Below are 25,921 nucleotides of genomic sequence, written 5' to 3' on the forward strand. Positions count from 1 at the left end.
AGAAGCATGTGATTTTTCCCAGGAAACACACACACACATGCATACCTACTCAGTGGAGAATTTCTTCCTGATATTGTAGTAGGCAAAGATAGGTTTGTAGTAGCTTACAGATCCAGCGTTGCCATGAGCTGTGGTGTAGGTCACAGTTGCAGCTCCAATCCGGCATCGCTGAGGCTGTGGTGTAGGCTGGCAGCTATACCTGCCCCCTAACCTAGGAACTTCCATATGCTGAGGGTGCAGCCCTAAAAAGACAAAAACAGGAGTTCCTGTCGTGGTGCAGTGGTTAACGAATCCGACTAGGAACCATGAGGTTGCAGGTTTGATCCCTGGCCTTGCTCAGTGGGTTAAGGATCTGGTGTTGCTGTGGCTGTGGTGTAGGCTGGCAGCTGTAGCTCCAATTAGACCCCTAGCCTGGGAACCTCCATATGCTGTAGGAGGTGCCCTAGAAAAGGCAAAAAGACAAAAAAAAGACAAAAACAATAATTATAAAAACAACTGATAAAATTAAAAACTTTTGCTCATCAAAAGATACTATGAAGAAAGTGAAAAGACAAACCACAGACATGGGGGCAATGTTTGCCAGGCATATATCTGACAAAGGACTGGTACTCATATTATATGACTGAATTTTAAAATGGTCAGAAATGGGAGGACAAGATTTAAATAGGCATTGCATGGAAATGGATCTCTAAATGGCCAATTAGCCTGTGAAGGGTGCTCCTTTCTCAGAGTAGTTTTGCCTCGCCTTTTTTCAAGACTGAGGCTAAAAATCTCTTTACAGGTTTAAGGCCTGTTTGCTCTTCATTTTTGTGTGGATTGTTTTTCTCCATGCTGTGCCCATCATGGAGATGGGCACAATGCAAATCACATCATGAGTTATTACTATACACTCAACCAGAATTGCCACCATTTAAAAGACTGACAGTGCCAAGTGCTGATAAGGAGTAACTGGAACTCTCCTGCTTTGCTGGTGGGAGATGTTACAGCCACTTTGGCAAACTGTACTGCAGTGTCCGATAAAGTTAAGCAAATGACCAAGCAATCCCATTTATGGGTTTATATCCAAGAAAAATGAGTACATATATCCACACACAGAGAAAGACCGGTAGAAGGATGTTTGTAGCAACTCTATTTATAATAGCCCTAAACCAGAAACAACCCAAACATCCCTCAGCAGGATAAACCAGTTGTGATAAAGTCATAAAATAGAACAATGCACAACAGTAAAGAAGGAACAACCTCTGATACCCACAGCAGCAATGATCAATCTTTAAAACATGTTCAACAGAAGAAGCCAGACACAGAACAATATACACTGTATGATTTCACTTGCAAGTTCAGAAACAGGCAGAATTGATCTGTGGTATTGGAAGTCAGAATAGTGGTTGCATTTTGGGTTAGCATGAGGAAAGCTTTAGGGTGATGGAAATCTTGATTGCAGTGGTAGTTCCATGTATCTGTGTATCTGTGTACAAAATTTAAGAAAGTATACAGCTATGGTCTCTGTATTTTATTGGGTGTAAATATACCTCAGTTAAGATGTTCAAGTTAAGAGAGAAAAGGTATGTGCTTTTGAAATCTTGATAGATACTGACAAAATTGTCTTTCATTGGGGTTATAACAATATATGTTCTCACCAGCAAAGTATACCGGTGCGTGTTTTCCTACCTCTTTGAAAATGAAATATTACCATACTTTTAAAATTTTTGCCAAGATGGTAGGTGGGAAACTTTCTCAGAGTAGCTTCAACTAGCATTTTTATCAAAAAATGATGTTGAAATAGCTTTATATGTTTAAAATCTATGTGTATTTTCTTCTTTGTGAGAATTGTCTCTCCATATCCTTTACCTATTTTTTTTTTCCTATGGGGTAATTGACTCCTTTCTTATTGATTTAAAAAGTTCTTTGGGAGTTCCCGTCGTGGCTCAGTGGAAATGAATCTGACTAGCATCTGTGAGGACACAGGTTTGATCCCTGGCCTCGCTCAGTGGGTTAAGGATCCAGTGTTGCCATGAGTTGTGGTGTAGGTCGCACCCACAGCTTGGATCTGGCGTTGCTGTGGCTCTGGTGTAGGCCAGCGGCTACAGCTCTGATTCAACCCCTAGCCTGGGAACCTCCGTATGCTTTGGGTATGGCCCTAAAAAGACCAAAAAAAAAAAAAAAAAAGTTCTTTGTATATTAGGGAAATTAGCCCTTTGTTTAGGATATGTGTTGCAAATATACCTTTCAAATGGTGCTTTTTGTACTGGAGATTTCTTCTTTTAAATTTCAAGAAGTCTAATTTAACAGTCTTTTCTTTCTTTCTTTTTTTTTTTTTAGTCTTTTTGCCATTTCTTGGGCATATGGAGGTTCCCAGGCTAGGGGTCGAATTGGAGCTGTAGCCGCTGGCCTATGCCAGAGCCACAGCAATGCGGGATCCCATCCGAGTCTGTGACCTACACCACAACTCATGGCAACGCCGGATCCTTAACCCACTGAGCAAAGCCAAGGATCAAACCCGCAACCTCATGGTTCCCAGTCGGATTCGTTAACCACTGCGCCACGACAGGAACTCCTAGCAGTCTTTTCTTTTATGGTTTCTGGATCTTGAACTGTGGTTAGAAGGTCCTTTCCTTCCCTTAGGTTATAAAGTAGTCTTCCTACCAGGCCTTCCAATACTTTGATAATTTTATTTTTACATTTAAATCTTTGCTTTAGTTGAAATTTACCTTGGTGTAAAGTATCAGGGATAATGCAACTTGATTTTTTTCTGTGTGGTTATCCAGTTTTCTTAATACTACTTAATGAAAAATTCATCTTTACTGATTTGATATGCAGTTTTTACTACACTCTACATTTCTGCATGTATTTGGATTTATTTATGGACTGTCCATTCTTTTCCACAGATCTGTCTATTCATGTACCAATGCCACAATGCCGTATTTTTAAGGTTTTTTAAATATGTTTTAATATCAGTAAGGTTATTCGTATTGTCTTTTCTCAAATGTTAGCTGGATCTTTCTTGCTTGTTTATTTTAGTATTTAATTTTAGAATGTGTTTATGTAGATACCGCTGTAAAAACCATCTGTTATTATTATTGGGATTATGTTAAATCCATTGGATAAAGAATGAAGAGTGGGCAGCCTTATGGTATTGAATTTAACTACCTATGAACATAGTTTACTTGTTACAGACTTTCGTGTCCTTTAGTAGTGTGTTAAAATTTTCTTCACATTGGAGTTCCCTCTGCGGCACAGTGGGTTAGGAATCCAACTGTGGCAGCTGGGGTTGCTGCAGAGGTTCAGGTTCAATCCCCAGCCTGGCACAGTGGGATAAAAGGGTCTGTCATTGCTGTAGCTGCAGCACAGGTCCCAGGTGCAGCTCGGATTCGATCTTTGGCCCGAGAACTTCTGTATGTCATAGGTGCAGCCATTAAAAAAAAAAAAATTTTTTTCTCATAGATCTTATATATTTCTTGTTACAAGTATTTAGCTTTTTTCCTTGCTATGTAGGGCCCTGATTCCATTATAATTGCTAACTGGTGCTTAAATATTTGAAAGCCATTGGTTTCTGGACATTTTTTCATTCTGCCATGTTCCTAAATTTGCTGATCATTTACAGTATTTTTTTTCAGTGGTTCTCTTGTGTTTTCTAAGAATATTGTCTTATTATTTATGTGTACTGACAATTTTACCTCTTTATTTATAGTTTTTAATACCTGCAGTATCTTTTTCTTTTCTAATTGCATTGGCTAGTACCTCCAAGAAAATGTTAAATGATAGTGATGTCATATTCCTGACTTTGACAATGACATGTCAAATACTTATTAATTAAATACTTTGGGTTGAGAAAGATAGCCTTTTTTCCACCAATATTTTATTATGAAACTTCTTAAACACCCCTGAAAGTTTAAATAATTTTGCAGTGAACACCACCTAGATTCTACCATTAACAGCTTACTATTCTTGCAAAACTGGGTGCCCCATTTGTTTAAGGTAGGGAAGGGGCTTCAAACTGAATATTCTGTGATATTCTGTGCAGCTGGCACAGGACTCGGCATATGCTAAGTTATCATCCAGTGCTCAGATGTACTGAAAGTGAGGCCACAGGCAGCTTAGTGCCCTGCTTGAGGTGTCATGTGATTGTCAGAGGTTGAGGGGAGCTGAGATTTTAGGACACGAGTTGGGTGGGATGGTGCTGATGTGAAAAGCAAAGGATGACAGTCTCCCCAACCCCCCAGTGTTTGAACTTCCACAGGTAGGGAGGGGGCAACAGCATTTCCAAAAGACAGTCTCTTTCCTGACAGCTGGTGGGAATTTCCTTTTTTCCTTTCTTTCTCCATCTCCTGCTCCTACCCAGCTGACCTCTTCTGGCTGAGCCCCAGACAAAGAAAGGGAAGTGGCCTGAGAACATGCTTCCCTCCTCACTGAATGAGCTCTTCCTGGACAGCTGGAGTGGGCAGCCAGGCAGGGGTGTGGGGCTGTGGGGTAGGGAGTGGGTAAGGAGGGGGCCAAAGGAGCTTTGTGTCTCTCTCAACTCCATGGTGGACAGGAGGCCTCTCCATTGTCATTTTTCATTTATATAAATGCAGTCACCTCCTTGAGTTTTACACACACACACACGCGCGTGTGTGAAAATAGTATGCAGCTTTATGGTCAAGAAGACTTGGTCCAAATCTTGACACTGCTAGAAACTAGTTGTGTGACCTTGGGTGAGTTGCAGCTGTCAACTCCTCCTCAGGGTCCTGAGAAGATCCCCAGTCACAACAGCAGTGCCAGTCTGAGTGGCAGACAGGCACTGGGGTCCTTGTCTCCAGTTTCACCCCTCTTGAATCTCCCCTCACATGCCCTCCCCTGCTCTGAAAGCTCTCAAGGCTTCCCCTCCCTTTCCCAGCTGCCTGGCTCCATGGACTCTCCCACCCCTCCTTGGGGCTCACCCCATCCTCCATGTCAGCCCTGAAACCTGATCTTTCCCATCTCTGTGCCCTTCCCCTCCCCTGCCTGTCCCCTCCTACCCCCACCCCCTGCACACTCCAGGGCACTGCAGTGGGGAAGCCTCCCACAGCCACTGTGCTTCTGCTCTGGTCTGCCACCTGCTTCTGCTCATACCCATCCCTGCCACATAGAGGGGCCCCGTCTGTTTTCACACCTGTTCCTGCTACTACCTGCTGGGTTCCTTGAGGCTGAGGACCATTCCCCTCATCTTTCTATTCCCAACAGCCAGGGTTCCTCTGGGATACTAGGCTGAGATCTTTTCAGATGAGGAAACCTTTTGAAGCTCAGGTTGGTGACAAGTCTTGGCCAGAGCCTCAGGTCTCTCTGGCTAGAGCTTTGAAACTAAGACCCTGGACAAGGGATGTGACGGTGAGGTCCTGTGGACAAGACAGGCTTTCGGCAGATCCCAACCCGGCTGCCCACAGCCATTCCCCCAGGTGGAGAGTCATCCTGCTTGGGTGTCTGGGAGCAGTAGCCCATGAACCACATTGCACTGGGCTTCTCTGCTCACCTACGTGCTCCTTCTCAGCCTCAGTTTGCCCCCTTTGTGACACTGGAGAGTGTGCTGAAGCCTGGGTCAAGGTGGCATTGCCTCACTGTGCAAGACGACTGCAGAAAGAGCTCATTCTGTACTGGCGGGGAAGCAGGTGCTGGAAAAGGAGAGACACTTCAGACTAGTTAGGTCTGTCTCTCTAAAAAGAATTAGAATATGTAGCCTTGAAGTCATAGGCTTCTGGACTTAGAATCCTGACTCACCTACTTCCTAGCTGAGCTTTAGACCCTAAAATCTTGAATTTCTCATTTATAAACTGGAAGTAACAAATCCTACCTGGCAGGGTTGGTATGAAGACAATAATCACTCACACCTATTGAGCATGTGTAGTGGGCCAGGGACCATCCCTTGTCTCACTGAATGTTTACAGCAACCCTGTGAAACGGGGGCTGCCCATTTTACAGATGAGGAAACTGAGGCACAGGAAAGCTAGGCACCTCACCTGAAGTCACTCAGCTGGAAAATGATAGAACCAGAAGAAAACAAGGTGATGTAGGCCAAGAGGTTAGTAGTACCTGACACACGGTGAGCCTCAGTCAGCAAGATGGCCTGGGTCGTCTGCCCCCCAGAGTGCCCTGACTTGGCAGTCTGCAGGCATGGCTGGCGGTGGGAAAGGAGAGCGGCAAGGAGAGCTTACAGGAGGTCAGAGAACCTTCTGGATCATGCATACAATGCAGGAGGGTGTACAGACAAGGTCCCTGTTCTCAGGAGCTGCATAGGCCAGTCACAAACAATACAGGGGCACAGACAATAGACAAGAAAACAATCTAGTCTTTTAAGATGATTTCAGACAGGGATAAGTGCTGTGAAAAAAACAATAGCAACTCAGTAATGCAATAGAGACTTGGGAGGAATATATAAGATGGTCAAGAAAGATCTCTCTTAAAACTTGGATGGGAAGGCGCCAGTCATATAAAGACCACAGGGAAAACTTTCTTAACCAGAGGGAACAGCATGTGCTAAGACCCAAGGCAGAAAAGAAGGAGCATTGTAAGAGAGCAGTGGGAGCTGCAGCTGAAGAGATAGGCAAGGCTAGTTACCCAGACCCCTGGAGATTTTACAAATGAGTTAGGATTTTCACCTAAGTGAAGTGGGAAGCCGTTGGAGGATTTTAAGCTCAAGATTGCCTCTTAATCGAGCTGGTAAAGAAATACAGGTAATACTCCATCCCTTAGGAAGCCTGAGATAGGACTTGACCTTGAGAAGCAAGGCACCTTGTTTGTGCTTGGATAGAAGCTGGTTTGCATCAGGGTGTTTAAAATCTATGTGGTACCTCTGCCAACCTACAGAGGGGTGGACTCCCTCATGGGAATCATAACAGGGCCTCTCTCTGGCCAGGGCAAAGTGGGTATGGTAGATTTTTCTGGCCTAGTGGGTGGATCATGTTCTTTGAAAGAAATTGCAGCACTTTATATAAACACAGGAGTGGGCCAGGGCCAGGAGAGTTAAAAAGAGGGACCCATTCCCATGACTGCCCCTGACTTGTGATGTATCACTGGGTGGCCCCACTTTGAGAACAATGAGCAAAGCTATCTCAGAGCTAGCTATAATTCTCTGCCCCTGGGCAGGAATAAATCTGAACTTACTGGAAAGACCTTTCCAAGGGTGGTTCTTTGGGCTCAACAAAGAAAGCCCTGTTTCCTGATAATAAAAAGATAATTTATAGATAACCAACTAGGTATAGAACTGGAGAGGTACCAAGGAACAAAGTGGAAATGTTTAGAATCGTTCATTTTTATAGATGAATCAAAAGTGGAAAGGGACAATAAATGTGAAGACGAATTAAGCAAAGAGCTCTTATAAATCATTAAGAAAAAGACAAACATCCCATGAGAAAAAATGCTCGTACCTCATGCAATGAGGTAATTCACAAGCAAAGAAATGCAAATGTCCAATAAGCAAATGAGGACATAATCAACCCTACTAGACATCAAAGGCTTGCAAATGAAAACAATATCATATTTTTTCATCTAAAAATAAGCAAATTAAAGATATTGCAACATCCTGTGCTGTCAGAGGTATGGGGAAACGGTCATCCTCCTGAGTTGCTGATGGGAATAAAAATTAGTACAACCTTTTTGAAGGACATTTAAAAATCATAACAAAAGCATTTTTTAGTGCAGTCTTGTTAACCCAGCATTTTCACTTACAGGAATTTATCCTTTAAAAAATTACAAATGTGGGCAAAGATTCCACCGTGTTAACCATAGCCTTTTTCAAGTATTGGAAATTATAAACCTCTTATGCATCTAAAAGTAGAGGAGTGTTCCATATACTGTGGTACAGCCATACACTATGAAATACAATGCAGCCATTAAAAATGGTGATGTCAAAGAATATTTGATGTCACAGGAAAAAACCAAAACTCCCCAGCTAGGCATCAAATAGAGCTGATAGCAGTTCCCATTGTGGCTCAGTGGTAGCAAACCTGACTAGTATCCATGAGGATGCAGGTTCAATCCCTGGCCTTGTTTAGTGGGTTAAGGATCCAGTGTTGCTGTGAGCTGTGGCGTAGGTTGCAGCTGCGGCTCAGATCTGGCATTACTGTGGCTGTGGCGTAGGCTGGCAGCTAGAGCTCCGATTTGACCTCTGGCCTGGGAACTGGCATATGCTGCAGGTTCAGCCCTAAAAAGACAAAAAACAAACAAACAAAACAAAACAAAAGACATAATAGTAGTTAAGTTGCTGAAACTCGGCCTCTGTCTGCAGGTGCCGAATACAAACACAGAGACAAGAGTTTGGGGTGAAGGAGAAGGAGATTGCTTTATTGCTTTGTCAGACAAAGGGGGCCACAGCAGGCTAATGCCTTAATGACTATGCCCCCCTTGGAAGAGACTGGGAGGTGGTTTTATAGTTTGAGAGTGAAAAATAATGCCCAGAAAAGGATCAGGGTAGATGCAGCCTTTCATTGTTTTTCAAAGCTGGTGATCCTTCTTTCAGGAATAAAGAATGCTTCATTAACATTTTACCATTTGTTGGGGGGTTTAGTGCTGCAGAAGAACTCAAGATATTGTTAACCATATTCCTTGAGGAGAAACTTGGACCCTGTCCCAAGGCTGCACTCCTGTTTCTTGATCGCTCCTCCCTGGTGTCTGCATCCCCTCCCTGCCTGGATTAGCAATTGAACTGGGGGTTGGGGTGTGTGTGTATGGAAGGGGAAGGTCATGAAACTTGGAGCTTATTCCCTAAAAGCAAGAAAGGAAGGACCCAGAAAGACTTGTGTGCCCAGGAGCCCCACGGGGCCCTGCTCCGTTATAGTTATCCCTCATCTATATTTCCTAACTTTCCTTTATTTTTTTCACTACTTTTTTTTTTCTTTTTTTAATTGAGGAGGGGGCCTCTGAAATGTCAGGGGTTGGAGCTCACACTGGATTTAAGAAAGTTCCCACATCAAGTTCACTCCTTGTTGGCTGTGGACCTACATGTTGGCGAACGTCTCACCCACGTGGCTTAGCTGTTCTGTACCTCCGTTTCTTATGTCAAAATCAAAGATGCCTTTTCTGTCTCCCTCACAACAAGCGGAAACTGTGTCTGTATTAGTGTCTACTGGTGCATGACAAGTTAGCTCAAAACTTGGCTAGGTAGTTCTGGTTCAGGATCTCTCAGGAAGTTGCAGTTCAGCTGTCAGCTGGGGCTGCAGTTATCTGAAGGCTCAATTGGGGGAACTTAAATTTCCTAGCTCACTCGCATGGCTGTTGGTCCGAGGACTTTTACTTCCTTGTCACCCAGGCCTCTCTATAGGCCAAGTGTCCTCCCTCATGGCAGCTGGCCTCCTCTGAGTGGTGATCCAAGAGAGGAAGAGGGCCCAGGCAGAAAATCACAAGCTTTTATAGCTGTCACTGCCTTTTTTAGCATCATACACTGACCCTGGTACAATGTGGGAGGGGACCAGGAGGTGGTGGATTTCAGGGGCCATCTTGGAGGCTGTCCTCACCACATCCCAGGGTTAAAGTGTTTTAAAGGAACACATTGCAGGGGGCAGGGGTGGGGGGAGCTGTGCATCAATTTTTGAAATTCTGATTATGCCCAGCTTTTTTTGGAAAACCCTGGAGAGTATGATGGGAGGCCCATAGGGGCAGTGAACAGGAACAAAAAGTCCCTATTAGAGTAGTTCACTGAGTGCCACTTGGGAAAAACACACCAAAAGTAATAGCCATTATTCCTGAGGATAGTGCAGCAACTTGGTAACCCCGAGTTGGTGTGTGTGTGTGTGTGTGTGTGTGTGTGTGTACTTTGGGGGTGTTTTCAAATATAATTTTTGAAATAAAAAAAAAAGATATCTAAGGATAGTGAGCTCATCTGACTCTCAAAAGAAACCACAAGTGGTGCTGTGGCTGAGCTTTGGAAGTGAAAAGAAAAGGCACCATGAGAACCAGGAGGAATCCTGGTCCAGGATGGAGAGGCCTGGGGAGAGATGGCAAGGGAATGAGAAAAATCCAGGCATTCCAGGTTATGAGGTAGGGATCTGGCACCCATGAACCTGCCCTCCCCCCCCACCAAGTGGCCATGTGTTATGGAATGCTAGGTAGAATGGTGAGAGCCAGGGATATGAGCTTGGTGATACTCAAGCAGCCCCCACACATGGCAGTTGGGTCACATGCACTTGGTGGAAGGTGTCAGGGGTGGCCTGGGCTGAAGATGAGCTCAGATGTGTGTGCAGCAGCCAGGACAACCCATATCCCAAGGAAAGGGTCTAGGAACAGGCTGTAGCTTGGAGGGCGGTAAAGCAGTGCCTGGGACGCACCATGAGTGCTGAAAACCCAAGCTAAAAGTGGGGATGCAGAGAGTCTGCTCTCTGGCCCTTCAGCAGTAACTGGGGATGTTAGTGAAAGGGATGTCACTTGCAGTGGCAGAATTGGAAGGAGCCTTAGATTTATCAGGACCTGTCCCAACGTCTCATAGGTAAGAAACAATGACCCAGAGAAAGAAAGTGTCTTGCCAAAAGTCACACAACACTGCAGGTGGCCAACTAGGAACAGCAATCCAACTCCCAGGGGCTGGCAGATGAAGAAGTGGTTGATTTTTTTCTCATAGCCCAGGAGCAGAGTCAGGTGCTCATAGTGGGAACTACAAGAAGGTAGGTTTTCATCTCAATATAAAGAAGAATCTTCTATTGAATATAGCACAGTAGGAAGCTACAGTTGACTGGGAGCATTCAGGGCAGGAGTGGGTCTCAGGAGCCAAAGCCCTTAAGAAGAGCCGGTGTGCTAAATTTCCTCCCTTACAGACTAGAATTGGGATACCACTGAGAGCAGCGCAGCCATCGCCCTCTGCTGGTGAAATAGTGGTATCACAGCTTCTCCTGCCTGGTCACTATGCGATCTCTCTGGCTCAGGGAAGCTTTCCAGATAGGGAAGCAACCCCTTGGGGTGTGAGAGTTCCCTGCTGGGAGCTTCGGAAAAGTGAAGGAGGGATAGCCCTTGCACATATGTACCAGAAAGGCAGGCAAGGTCAGCAGGATTCCCCACCATTGTCTGTAGCATGGAGTGAAGCTAGCAACCCACCCTCAGCTCATTGATGTGTGCCCTTTGTCTTCTCGGGGTGACCTTACTGTCCTCTTCCTGTGAGCAGGACCTCCAGAACCAACAGGGCTGGGACTGGGGGCTGAGCTGTGTGTCTGGAAACCTGGGTGTGACCCTGGGCATATCATCATCTACTTACTTACTGGGTGACCTTGAGCCAGTGGCCTTCCCTCTCTGGTCCTCACTGATGATGGGTGGAGGGACAGGACTCTGACTGCCAAAGAGAGGCTCATGGATAGGGGCTCCTCTGTGGGACACAGCATAAACAACACCAAACTCAGTGGTGCCCAATGACCTCATAAGGCAAGGTTTGAGGTTAAGAGTTTGCACTGACCACAGCCACCTTATTCTTTCTCCCCCCCCTTTCCATCCTTTCCACCAGTGCCCTCATGCTCTTTCCCCACAGTTCTTCCTCTAGGAAAGGTCCCAAAGCTCATTCAGAATGAGTTGGCAATGACCAATAACATCTCCCACCACTATGCACCATCCTCAGTAGTATCTGTATGTTAAGAGAAGCAAGGTATAGACCCAAAGGAATGAATCCCTAATAGCAGAATTTCAGATCTGAGTCAACTGGAGAATCAGAGATCTTTTTATAAGGTAGCAAGATTTTATAGTCAAGAAAGAAAGAGGAGCCCCCCCCCCACCTTTGTGCCGGTCAGACTACAGGCTGGAAGTACAGTATTGTTCTCAGCTCCACAAGCCATACTTTAATTGGGAAATAGAGCAGAAGGTAATCTGAAGAAGGCAGCCATGATGGCAAAAATACTTCTAATCCAGCACGAATTGGAGTATTTGTATCCCCTCTTCAGTGTAGTCTGAGGTTCCCCTTCCAGCCTCTGCCTTTTGCTTTGCTGTCAGTTCTTTGCGAGGATTTCACAGTAACTGAAGGGAAACAAGCTTGTGTTAATCCCCCTTTCTGACAGAGTTCTGCTTCTGCTTGGACCTCCAGATCTGTCCCTTCCTGTATGTCTCATCTTCCCAGGGAAAGCATAAGCTTCTGAGGGAAGGAACAGCATCTTCTAGACACAGGAGGAGTGCCTGGTGTCTGGAAAGAACTGGGAACTTGGGGGAAGGGGGTATAATCCGAGGCTGTAGTTTCAGCTCTGGCACATTTTAGCTGAATGATCTGGAGCAAGTCAGTTAACCTTTCCAAGGCTCAGTTCTTTCATCTCTAAAATTACAGAAATAAGGAGTTCCCATCATGGCTCAGTGGTAAGGACCCCAACTAGTATCCGTAAGGACGTGGATTCAAACCCTGGACTCACTCAGTGGGTTAAGGATCTGGCCTTGCCGTGAGCTGTGGTGTAGATCACAGATACGGCCCTGATCCTGTGTTGTTGTGGCTGTGGTGTAGGCTGGCCCCTAGCCTGGGAACTTCCTTATGCCACATGTGCAGCCCTAAAAAGACAAAAAATAAAATAAAATAAGGGAAATAACACCTTCCCTGGTAAGATGAGACTCAAGATGTTTGAAATAATAAAACCAAGGTCATTAATAGAATAATACACATACACGTATACCCAGCACTTGTAAGACAGCCCTTCCTTCTTAGGCAAGTCATCTGTGAAATGGAGATAATAATAGGTTAATACATCTTTAAAGTGCTTAGGGGAGTTCTCTGGTGGCTCAGTGCATTAAGGATCTGGTGTTGTCACTGCTGTGGCTTGGGTTCAATCCCAGGCCTGAGAACTCCCGCATGCTGTGGCCAAAAAAAAAAAAAATAATAATAAAGTGCTTAGAAAGCACAAATAGATGATAGGTGTTCAGTAAATGTTAGCCATTCTTAAATCACCTGGAAAGAGGATTCGTTCATTCATCCAATTTTTACTGAACCCCTACTATATGCCAGGCAGTGTTGGAAGCACTAGGGATCCAATAGAGAACAAAACAGACACATTTCTGGCCTTTGTGGAACATATATTCTAGTGGGGGAGACAGACAAGTAAATCTTAGAGTGTAATAGAAGGTAATTAATGCTAGGAGAGAAATAAATTAGGGAAGGTGACAGAGGTGTGGGAGGATGAAGGGTAGTTACAACTTTAAATAGGATGGCCAGGGAGTCTGACTGGCTCAACACTTGAATTAGATGTTCATCCCGGTCCAATAAGCTCTATGTAACTGTATGGCGAAGGTGGGAGAGGGGGTAAATGAGGGAATCTGATTAGCTCAGCTTGAATTAGATGTTCATTCTGATCCAATCAGGTGTGTGTGTGTGTGCGTGTGCGTGTGTGTGTGTGTTGGGGATAGTTAACATGGCATTGCATTGCAGCATCAGCGAAGGCCATATTTAGGGAGTCATTGTGAGCTGTGTAGACCCTGAATTCAAGGGAAACCTCTTTTTCCTCCTGGCCGGCCTTGGCTCTCAACTAGCTGAAGGTCATTGTCTTCAACTATCAGGACTGAGGTGACAGAGGGTGACCACCTCTACCTACTTCTCCTGATCCTTGCTACTGCTCCATGGCTGGGTGGCCAGGTCCCTTCTACTGTCATGTCAAGAACAGGTCCTGATCCTCTGGCTCAGCTGGCCACAGGGTCTCTGTGCAATGGCAGGAAGACATGAGGCTGGATGGGGCTGGGGGCCTCCTCCCCTTCCCAAGCAGAGATCAGGCTTTGGGAAAACCCCTGCCTCCTGGAGCCCAGCAAGACGCAGAGACTTGGCTAAGGAGGCGGATCTGGCCCTTCTGTAATTGAAAAGAGCTCCTCCCCTTTGCATCCCAAGTGCCACTGTCCTTTCCCAGCTAAGGCCTAACATACACTCAGCATCCCCAGGAGAGTTGCTCAGCACCCATGCTGCTGGCTACTAGCGTGTCCTGCAACCTGGGTGGGTTAGAGCTCCACCCTACCCAGTCTGGGGACACCACCAAGCAGGGCATGGCCTAGGGCTCCATGGCACAGAGTGTGGGCTATGGGGGACGAGGAAGCCCCAATTTCTATGCCCAAGTCCTTGGCCTTCATAGCTACATCTCTCAGTGCTCAACGCAGGCCAGGCCTGTTCCAGTAGGGTAGCCCCAGGTCACTGGAAAGATAATGGATCAGGCTAGAGGCCAGGTGGCGGGCATGCCAGGGGATGCGTTCCCCTCCCTGCTCCTCTGTCAGCCCAGCTCTGCTTGACACTAGGAGCAAAACCCAGCTCTCGCCCTCTGGTGGGTGAGGGGGGGTGTGGGTCTTCCTGGAAATGTCACCTGCTTCTCACTCATGCCTTCATTAGTACATAATGATTGGTAGAATCTACTTTGTGCTGGATTGGGATACAGCCATGAGAAAAAGACAGAATGTGGACCTGGCATTCAAAGGCGGGATTTCATCTCTAGGTGGCCAGAACCAAACCCAGGGAGGGTCCTTGTCTGTATCTGATGAGCATAGGTGTGAAGGTTCAACTTACAACCATAGACCATCAGAGCTAGAAGGGCCCTGATGTTTCAGTTCTGTTCACCAGACACTTCTGGGCGTGTGTGCAGGGGCCATGCTAGATCTGGGATACAAAGATGGGTTGGACGCACCCAGCCCTGGGGCGCTCACTGTCAAGTGGGGCTCACAGAGCCATGAGCACAGTGCAAGGGAAGGTGTGGTCCTGAGGGACAGGTGCTGTGCAGAGCGCAGGGATGGAGGGGGAACTTGAATTCTCACTTTGCAGATGATAATGATAATTTTTATTGGGTGCTTATTTGGTGCCATGTGCTGTGCCAAGTGAGCTTATGTTCATTGTCTAATGAGGAAACTGAAGGCCAGGGAGGAGGAGCTTGCCCAGTCACTCATCAGCGTGAGCAGAGCTGAAACTAGACCCTGGTGCCTCGGAGCTTAGAGCCCTGCAATAGGTTTCTTCTCCCTCCATCCCAGCCCCAGCCTCCGCAGAGTTGGTGAGGAGAACGCTTGGGAGAGGGAGGAGCCACTAAGATTTGGGCTGTTCACTTTCCATTTGAAGGGAATTTTCAAGGAGGTTGAGATCCCAGGGCCAGTGTTGCGGAGGTGGTGCCGTCCTTTCTCTGGCTTTATAGTTGTCCTTGATGGGGCAAGGCTGAGGGTCTGAGCCAGAGGTCCCCTGCCCTTCCCTTGCATTTCACAGCTTCTATGGGGCAGGGGCAACCCAGGGCTGAGTCTTGGTGGTGTCTAAGCAAAACAAGATGGCGGGCATTGGGCCCATGCAAGTATGTACGCTCTTGACCAATGGTGGGTTCCCTCCATAGATAATCCCGAAGAGGCAAGGCAGAGGAATGGCCAAGCTCAGGGGAGTGTGGATGGTGCCTTGCAATCCACTTCTGCTGCTCACAAAAGCAGTGTCTGTGCAACTGGCACCACCCTGGTTGGGGAATCATTTGCTCTTGAATATAGACTTGACACTGTGTTTGTGGCCAGAGGGCATAAGAAGCATGTCTTATGCATCTTAGGCTTCACTTGTGTCCCCACTCTGCTGAGAATCCTCCACGATTTTCTCATTGGAGATGAAGGCCCTGATCATCTCCGGGGGAAGGCAGCCACCAACCATGAAACAAAGCAGACAACACAAGGCAGTGCTAAATTAAGAAGCAGGGGGGCATCATGGTTAAGACCAGGGCACTTGAGAAAGCCAGTCACCATGTGAATGGGATCCCCTTGAGTTGTGCAGTACACAACTTATGCAACTGTATAGGGAATCTGATCAGGTCCACAGTTTATGGCATCATTAATATATTCAACAAAAACTTACAGAGAGCCTACCATCAGTCAGGCACAATTCCTGATGCTGGGGTTATAGCAGAGGGCTAGACCAAGAACCACCCCTCATGTAGTTTATATTCTTAATCAAAAGTCACACAGATTGAGGCTTGAGTCCTGGCCCCTCACTGTGTAATACATTTTCGTCAAGCTCCAGTTTCCTCATCTGTAAAATGGATACAGGGTATGTACTTCATACGGTTATTGTGGTAAATAATTGAAATAACACTTGGTTTCAGTCCTGACATGTAGAAGCCCTCAGGGAATGATCTCCAGTATTATCACAGATGGTAGATTATGGGGGAAAGGCTGGTGAAAGCTAAGGTTATGAGAAGTCATGAGATGTGGAGAAGTCAGATGAGACGTCTTGGCAGGAGCAGGAGTCAGGGTGGCTCTGGAAGGCTGGTTAAGGCTCGCAGAGACCTAGAGGACCAGGCCCTTCTAAGGGTGAGTATCATGAGGAAGGTGGGGAAGGGAAATGAGGCTGCCGTGGCCCAGTGAGGAGCACCCTGGTTTGGGGGCCGTGTTTTCCCAATTCAAAGAGGATCTGGCATGATCTGGCAAAGAGGTCTGTGTTTCTTCTAAACAGGAGGAGTAGTCTGAGAAAAAAATGGGGTCATCAAAATATGGGGATTTAGGAAGATTTCAGTATTTTATTAGGACCTGAGACACAACATTTAAAATTGAGAAGTATGACCCCAGTAGAGTTGAGCAAACTGGCTGGTAAGTTTGGGGGAGGCTGGGGAAGAGTGGCGGGGCGGGGCGGGGGGGGGGGCCCTCCAAGGCCAAGCAGATAAGCCAGATCTGATGAGGTAGGGACAAGGGCGCTGACTCAGTCAGGGTTCCTGGTTGCTCCCAACAGAAGTTGCCCTTGGCCTTCCTAAGCAGAAGGGGATTTGGGCCCCTCACAGATTCAAGGGACTGAGTGGGGGGAGAACCAGACGTGGAGCACAGATGAGCCTTAGGCCACAGGAGTCGGCCTGAGGGCCCAGAGGAAGTTAAATCTGTCCATGGTCATCCTGGGTGGGAGGCTCTGATTGGCCAAGCCTGGTCACATGTCCCTCCTTGGTCCCCAGAGGACCCTTGGTGGGAGGAACCTCATTTCAGCTCTTGTGATGGAAGGCGAAGTACTGCATCCTGGCATTAGAGCAACAACGCGAGAGCCTCCCAAAGCAGGAAGGGAGCTTGGATGTCCAACTGCCAGATTCCTACAAATGGTTACAGCCGTGGAAGATTCTGGAGGAGCTGCACAACGAAAGTGATCATTATAGGATGCTGAACTCACCCTGAGGTTCGGGAAGAGGCAAGCACCCAGGAGAGAGTGCCCTGGGGGGATGCGTGGGGACGTGGGCCTGGAGAGGAAGGTGCAACTGTAAAGGCACTTGTGGGGATTCACTTATCCGAGGCCCCTGGGAATCTGCTCTGACAACAGAGAGGCTTAGCGAACAGCTGTCGGAGCTCGAGGGGGTCACGTGGCCCCAGGCGGGCTGTTCAGACGTCATCTCATTTCCCGCTCTGATCGCCAAGGACCAAGGAGTGCCGCCCTCAGGAGTGACGCAGTGAGCGTTTAGCAGTGTCTGCTGTCGAGCCCAAAGCCTGAGGGGTGGCAGGTGTACCCCCTGTTTGTTCTATCTGTCCATCCAGAATGTCTCTGCTTTTCAGAGGGAGAGACTTAAGACACAGATTCTTGTCCCAGGCCACCCAGCCAGTGAGCAGCAGGGCTGAGATGAGCCTGGAATTCTTTACTGCTCTCTCCCTCCCCCAGAAGGCCCATTCCCACCCCCTCCCCCAGCACACACACATACATAACACACACCAGGGATTTCAACTGGAAAAACCAGAAAACCCTTTCCAGCTTGAAAAACACAAATATAGAAGACAGTGGAAAAAAACCAAAACAGGAAGCCATGAATTTGGGAGGCTTCCTGAGGTCTCGCCATGGACTTCTCTATGAATGGGTTACTGACTTCAGAGCATCACAACCTATGTTACACCCTCTGCCCTTTGGAAAGCTCAGCTCCAAATCTAGGATTTCACAAGGTCAAAAGAGCAGGATCCAGAATTATCTCCTGGCATGGAGAAGGTAAAGATTTGTCTGTTCCTCGGATGGTATCTTCTGGATGCCAAGGATAGACGTGCACAAGAAGGGAAGGGAATCTGGGCTAAGGGAACAGCAAAAGACCCAGAGGCAGGGAACATTGACGATCATTCGCTCAGCTTGAGTTCTTGCTATGAGCTGGGCACTGAATGAGACCCTGAAGCTGCCTTGGCCAAGGTCACTGTCCTCATGGTGCTCACAGCCTGGTGGCAGGGACAAACCAGGAGCCAAAGGTCCTCAGGTGGCGAGAGCATTGAGGTGGGGGGTTGTGTATAGTCAGGTGTGGGTGGGCGATTGTGTCAGAACAGGGTCAGGCTGGGGCTACAGCAGCTCTGATGTCTCGTAAGGAGTTTGGCTTTTAAAGTCAAGGTGGTAGGGAGCCATTGAAAATTTGAGAGTGGAGGCGTTATTACAGCAGAACCATACTCTAGAAAAATTAGGCAACAGTGTGTAGGATGGATTGGAGAGCAGTGAGAGCAGACACAAGAGGCACGGGGACAAACCAGTGGACCCACTTCAGAAATCCTACAGCACAGTCTGTGAGCTCTAGCGTGACTAAAGCCCTCCACCCAGCATTTCCTAGCTGACTGCCCAGGAATCTGAACAGCCAGGAAAGTCTACCTCTGGGCCAAAAGGCTCTTTCAAAAAGGCTCCTGTGAACATGCACGTAGATGAGCCACAAGAAGTGGACCCCCAGGGTTCTCCTGAGAAGGCTTTCGTTTATTATGTATATTATTTCAGATTAATGGGCGAAGCCAGCAGGGCCCTGAAGTGTGGGGACATGAGACCAGTGAGTTCTGGTGGGGAGGGAGGGAGGGTGTGCAGTCAGGGGCCTGGGCGGAAGTGGCAGGGAGAGGAGCTTGTATGGGGGTATGTGTATAAATGTGTGAGCCTTTTGCAAGTGTGTGTAGGTGTGCTGGGGACAGTTCCCTGGCAGATTGGGCACACCCTGCGATGGGGCACCTACGCTTTAGATGAAGGGCACACAATGTTTAGGAACGTGAAGCCCCCTCTCTCCCATGCTGAGAAAGCCACAGTGGTAGCCAGAGCTCTGAACCTGCACAGACCCCTAGTGACACTGCCAGGTGGGGAGAGTCACCCCTTCCCCAGGCAGGAATAATTAGATAATGTACATGGAAGTGCTTTGTAAAGTGCCAGGAACTGTGAGCTGGGGGCAAGGCCACCTTCAGAGCCAAGAGGCTTGGACACACGGAGCCTGACTTTGCCCAGGGCTTTGGAGAGGACCACGGTGCCCATTTTATAATATAGTGACTCTCTCATTGACTGTCAACACCCATACAGAGCAGAGTGAGCAGAGGAGACCACAGGCAGCTTCTTTGAATGGTCTGGGGTGTGTCAGGCAGCAGGTGGAGGAGGGAGTATGATGACGGGAGAGGGGAAATCCCTAAACATGTTTCATGCAGATGCTTGTGGTTCCACCGTTAGATCCCCCATGTCCTGGGTCAGCAGTTATCATTGCCCTGGGGCCTCCTTTAAACTGCACATCACCTGATGTGACTGTTTAGCTTCCTATTTGCTTCATCTGAGCCTGCACTGAATGTGCAATACTATTCTTTGATTTCTCACCCCACCCTGGCACCCCCATGGAGGAACGCTGACAGTCTCTGCCCCTGTCCTAGAGTAATGCAGGTGCTTCCTGGAGGCCCCAGCAGGAGATGGAGCCTCTAGGGTGTGGCTCCAAAACTTTGCTGCCCAATGGAATCACTTGGAAATCTTTAAAAAACACTGATGCCTGGATACCCCCTCCCGGACACTGTGATTAAGTTGATATGGGGTACAACCTGGGCATGGGAATTTTTAAAATATCCCTGGTGATTCTAAAATGAATGTAAAGTTTGGGAACCACTAGGAGGAGGGGAGAGACGGAGTGGGGAAGGAGGGTCTTCAAAAGCAAGTGTAACAGTCTTTGCAGTGGAGTTGCCAGCCTGTCCCTTCTGAGAACCTCAGGAGAGATTCTGAGATCCTACTTAAGATGTATATCTTTCCCCCAATGTATCAAGTGTCTCACCTGCATTGTGACATAGGAGGCAGCATAGCCAAGGTGCCTCAGAGCCAGAGGGCACTGAGTGCAAATTGCAGCTCCTCACAGCCCAGATGCATCGCCTTGAGCAAGTCTCAGTCCCACAGCTCAGTTTTCTCATCCTTAAAATGGACTGTTGCTGGAGGGTGGTAAGGATTGAATAAAACTTTATAAAACTTTGTTGTAAGATTGAAGTAAAATAATGAATGTAAATTGTTGAGCACAAGGCACTTGCTGAATGGTCCGTTATTACCAGCATTATCTTTTTCATTGTTGTCATCAGTAGCACTGTCCTGTGACCTTCTGTCCTGGTATGCCAGAAGCAAGGCTCTCTGGTTGCAGGTGTACCTGGCTTCATATAGTATAAAAGGTGGCCATGAAGAAGCAAAAAGGGCATTAGTCCAGGGTCTAGGAATCTGGGAAACCCAGAGAGGCCAAAGCCCATGTTCAAGGTTATTCATTGGCTAGTGATGTGAACTGGTACTGGGCCGAAAAGCCCTACCTCCTGTTCAGAGTCTGTGCTTTCTGCCTCACTTAAGCTGATAGCCCAGGTAAGAAAACATTTTGCTTCTGTGTACAAAATTCAACTTTACCGTAGTGGGAGAGTCTAGGAGGCTGAAACTGCAATGCAGGTTGTTTTGAAAATATCTCGTCCTCAGTTAGTTCACTGGGTTCACATAAAGCCTGGACTGAGGCCCAGGGTATCTGCCACTCCGCTGGCAGCCTGCTGGGTGAGCCACACCCGCCAGCAACTCCAGGGAAAGGCTGGGCCAGCCTGCACACACGCCACACACACACACACACACACACACACACACACACACACACCACACATTCTCTCTCTCTCTCTCTCTCACACACACACACTGAAACCTATTTTCAGTTAGTTATGTAAGTTTATTCAATTTCAAGGGTATTATTTTCCTCTGACCTATGGTAACAAGGGAGTAAAGAAGCCTGTATGAACAAACATATCTGTGTTCCACAAAAGCTTTTGAGGCATATAAACCTGGGTGGCATCAGTCTGCATCTCATTTCTTTAAGACCTTTCTGACCAAACTGGAGAGGAATAGTTTTCAGCCAAAACTGTGGTGGTCACGTCCCACCGGGGGTAACAAAAACAAAAACAGAACAAAACAAAAAGTTTTGTTTTGTGTGTTTTAAATAGCATCTGTAATTTTAATAGAAATTGTAAATATTCATTGTGGAAAAATTAGAATTCACTAAGAGCCAACAAGCAAGAGATTGCCACCCTTAATCCTTTGATGTATTTTTCTGACAGACTGTGTATTTTTTTAACAGCTAGGGATCATTTTATATTTATAACTTTATTCTTTTTTATTATTATTATTTTTGTTTGTTTGTTAGGGCTGCACCTGTGGCATATGGAGGTTCCAAGGCTAGGGGTCAAGTCGGAGCTGCCAGCCCACATGACAGCCACAGCAACGCAGAATCTGAGCTGTGTTTGCAACCTACACCACAGCTCATGGCAATGCCAGATCCTTGACCTGCTGAGTGAGGCCAGGGATCGAACCCACAACCTCTTGCTTCCTAGTCAGATTCATTTCCGCTGCGCCTGTACAGGAACTCCTATAACTTTATTCTGATGCTCTCACTTACCATTAGAGCTTGAACAATTCCAATGTCATTAAATAAATACTTTTTTAAAATATGATTTTTATTGACCTCATAATCTTGCATTATATTGGTGTCCTAGAATTCTTTTTGGCAGTGCTCTATGGCTGAACATTTAATATTGGTCCCTATTATAAATAACATAACAGTGAGTGTATTAGTATCTTTCCCTGTTGATTTCTTTGGAATAAATTCCCAAAGTGGAGTTATTGGCCAAAGGCTACAAACCTTTCAGAAGTCTCTGAGACCCTGTCAAATCGATCTGTAGGCAAGTTGCCCTGCTTCATGCTCCCCTGCACCTTATAGAGAACCTGAGTCTCAGCCCCTCTCAGCTCTCTTTTGGTGTGTTTTTGAGATGCAGCACTGGGCTCCTCTTTGAGAAGGTTCAGGTACAGCAGCCGCCATCCAACTTTTGACCTTGGAGATCTGACCCAGCAAAGGGGGTTTGATTTGTCCTGTGAGGCCTCCAGGATAAGGCCAACCCTGACAGCTCGAATATCTCCTTGATGCTTATTGATGCCCTGTAACAGGCGTCCCCACCCCACCCCCTGCAGCAGGGTCTCCGCCCTAGCTCTGTTGAGGCTGAGGCGCTCTTTGAGGTTCGAACGCCAGGTGGCGCATTAGACTCCAGACCCACTGTGAGCCAACCAGCTCAGCAGTGATGCTGAAGTTGTGAAACAGAGGAAAACCTTGACTCCACTCTTTAGAAGCTCTCTACCCGTCTGTTTTCTCAGGTGTAAGGTGGGGTTGTCATGAGGATTAAATTTGGTTATATCTGTAAATCAATATAAACGTGATTATGTTACTATATGGGTGTGAGCACAAGTGAGAAGGCAGTATTGGGTTTGGTCACTAGTCACACCCCCAGCCAGAAATTGGAACAGAAAAAAGAGGCACTTGAGGGGTTAGGGGGGAAGATTTGTTCACAGTTATTAAAAATTCAGAAAAAAATATAGAACAAGCTTCCTTTAGAACGCCTGGTGTATGGGTTTTATTTGTTTGTTCTTTCCTTGTTGTGTCTATCAAAGTCATGATTGTGCAGAGTTCATGAAGCCTAATAGCACTGCAAGGCCTACAGCACTACAGGGGTGTGCCGGGGTCTGCTTGTACCAGCTCGTGAGAGCCTATTGTTACATTTTTAGGTGTTGTGCAAGGCAGTTTTTAAGCACGACCATTATTGTTATTATTTTTGTTTTGGTCTTGTCTTTTTTTAGGGCCGCACCTGCGGTATATGGAAGTTCCCAGGCTGAGGGTCCAATCGGACCCCTATACCACAGCCACAGCAACACGGTATCCGAGCCGCGTCTGTGACCTACACCACAGTTTAACGGCAATGCCGGATCCTTAACCCACTGAGCAAGGCCAGGGATCGAACCCCCATCCTCATGAATGCTAGTCGGGTTCACTAACTGCTGCGCCACAACGGGAACTCCAGTACGACCATTATTAAACATTAAATTATACAACTTTCGATTCCATGAGTTACGTTAAAAACAGGTACTAAATATTAAAGCCTAATTATTTTACTACTATATGTGTTCGTGAGGTAATTACATCTATTCTGTCTGTATGGTAGAAATGTAACACAACGGTGTGCTACTGTGAATATCTTTTAACTCTTCTTTCGGTGATATCACCTTGGTAGCTTGAAATTAGCCCTGGTGGGAATGTTTACACCACTGAAATGGGCAAACGCACCAAACCAGGGCCTTCTTTCCCCTGGAAAACCAGTTGTTAAACATTTACCAGCATCCCAGGGCTTGTACCCCTGATCCCTAGCCTGCTTTGCCACACTTCTTGTTTCCTATTCCCTAAAGGTAGCTGCTTTCATTGCTTTTAGCTGTTTCTTTTTGCACTTCTACCCATATTTCTTAATTACATGCTTTCACTGCTATGCCTTGATTTTTTAAATCTTAGATACTGTCAATTGACTTCCTATTATGGAAGATGAAAATCTGGCTCTCTGCCAGCTCAATTTCCCCTCTTAACTGTACACACACACTTTTCCTACCTCTGCCTTCCCAGTATATTATAGCACTATTCATGTTTAAATAAATACTCCAGATTTACATTATTATCACGATGTTAAGTATGGTATGTAAATCATCAGCACTATGACTGCATTAGCTTTCTTTTTTTTCTCTTTTTTCCTTTATTTTCTTTTTAGGGCCACGCCTGTGGCATATGGAAGTTCCCGGGTTAGGGGCCTGATGAGAGCTACAGCTGCCAGCCTATGCCACAACCACTGCAGTGCCAGATTTGAGCCGTGTCTGTGACCCACACTGCACCTCTCAGCAACGCTGGATCCTTAACCCACTGAGTGGGGCCAGGGATCGAACCCGCATCTTCATGGTTACTAGTTGGGTTCATTACCATTGAGCCACAATGGGAACTCCAGCATTAACTTTCTTATACAGTTTTTTCCCTGGAGTTAATATTGCATTGTCTAATTTGCTTGATCTCTCTATAAAACTGTGGTTCTCAAACTTTTCTTCTGAGCAGTGAAATTTGTCTTTCAAACAAAATTTTATGTGGAACCTGCTGTGTAAAATGGGAAAATCAGATCTGCCAGGTTGAAAGGAGGTCCTCTCCCCTCGGGGGCGCTGCATATAGTCAAGCAGGTTGTGCACTGCACAACTCTAGGTATCACCATGCACATGAACAACAATATGATTTGGTCCTGAAAATCATCATTACCCACCCCTTTGGGGAAGGCATCCATTGTGTAAAGAGAGTTCCACCCAGCAGTATACATTACATCAGGGGCCTGACCTCTCCTTATTCTGAATACATTCCAGTGATGAGGCTTCACTTGTCCCTCCAGGGCATCACCTACAGGCTGCTGACCAGAAGTGACTGCTAGCTGATGGCCACCTATTGATTGATTCAGTGCTCCTCAGATTTGCCTGGATGTCAAAAGCTTTATGCAGATGGCCTTTCTCAGGGACCACTCCAGGGCAACCTTTGGGATCAGATGTAAGGAGGGGCTGTGTCAGAGAGTAAGTGAACTGCGCAAGCAGATACAGGGCCTATCTGCCTGTGGATGACAGAGCTGGAGGAGGGGAGGTGGCCAACAGCGAGCCATAGGGTTCGGAAAGCTCAAGTTTGATGGTCACTCTTGTGTGGGAATCCTAGCTTTGCTTTCAGCTGGGTAGCCTTGGGAAAGTACCTTAACCTCTCTGGGCCTTAGTTTCCTCACGCCTAATTTCCTGGGATTTATCAGAGTTAAAGAAGCTTGTACCTGTGCAACCCTAATAAATCCCAAGGCCACATGTGGCTCAGTCTCTGCTTGAAGTCTCATTTAAAGAAACATAGTCTAACAACCTAAAAGTAATTGAAAAAAAAATTCCAGTTTAAACTGCTTCCCTCATTCAATGGGAAAGGGGATCCCACTCCTAACTGAGAGCAGTCCTCTCCAAATCCTTTCCCCCCATCTTTAATTTCCCCCAATGTACAGTGTCAGTGTACTGAGGTCTGAGTGTGACCTCCAAGACCCCTTTCCTCTCTTTCTCTGCCTCATTCCTCACCCTCTATAACTCTGCCATTTCCTCTAGGTCTGTTTTTTCTCTACCCATCTTGCAACTGCTGAGTTACAAAAAAACAAACGATCTGGAGATAAGCTGATAGACATGCAGGCAAGGAGTGGGTGGGCAAGAGGTTATGGCAGGATGCACACTCTGAAGTAACTCTTGCCCCATCACACTGGTGAAGTATAAGTCATATCTAGCAGGTGCTTGGCAGAAACTGGTTGTCTTCCTCCTATTGAGGAACATAAAAGGAGGGTGAGGTTTGACCTGAGTAAGGTGCCTCTGATCACCTAACTACTATTAGCAGATGGGTAGTGACTGGGAAAACCCTCCATATTTCCTCCACACCCGAAAAAGCCAATATTAAAAAGACCTGGGGATGGAGACAATAGCTTCTACCTGCCGTTTCCCCTCCCTTCCCTGCTGCCTTTATCACCATTAAGCCTGGAACTCCCCCGGCCCCCCCAACCCCTTGTTCCATCTTTGGTGGACTCCATCCCCTTGCAGGATGTCTTCCAGGTTATTTACTGTGCACTTACTGTGTGCCAAGCTTGTAAAGAGCTAGATATTCAGAGACAAGGAAGACACAAGCCTGTCCTCAGTGGCTCACAGACAAATAGAAACAAACTACAGTTCTGCCAGCTGGTGCCTATAATAGAGGGAAGCACAGAGGAGGCATTCTTAACCCATTGAGGAGTCAGGGAAGACTTCCTAGAGGAGGTGTCATCCAACCTGTGTGATAAAAACTGTCACATATTGAGCACCCATTCTGATGATAATCTCCGCACTAAGCACTCTGCTAAGCATGTTAGCTCGTTTAATTCTCGCAGCAATACTAAGAGGAAGGCGTTGCCATCCTCATTTTAGAAATGAGGA

General features: G+C 46.7%; 1 protein-coding gene across 4 annotated transcripts in view; it reads left to right on the forward strand.

Moving 5' to 3' along the window:
• Window positions 1-25,921, forward strand: part of CORO2B (coronin 2B) — a 143,805-nt gene that overhangs the window by 88,613 nt on the left and 29,271 nt on the right. The window lies entirely within an intron of this gene.

Source organism: Phacochoerus africanus, chromosome 2, assembly GCF_016906955.1.
Source record: "Phacochoerus africanus isolate WHEZ1 chromosome 2, ROS_Pafr_v1, whole genome shotgun sequence".
NCBI classification, from domain to species: Eukaryota; Metazoa; Chordata; class Mammalia; order Artiodactyla; family Suidae; genus Phacochoerus; species Phacochoerus africanus.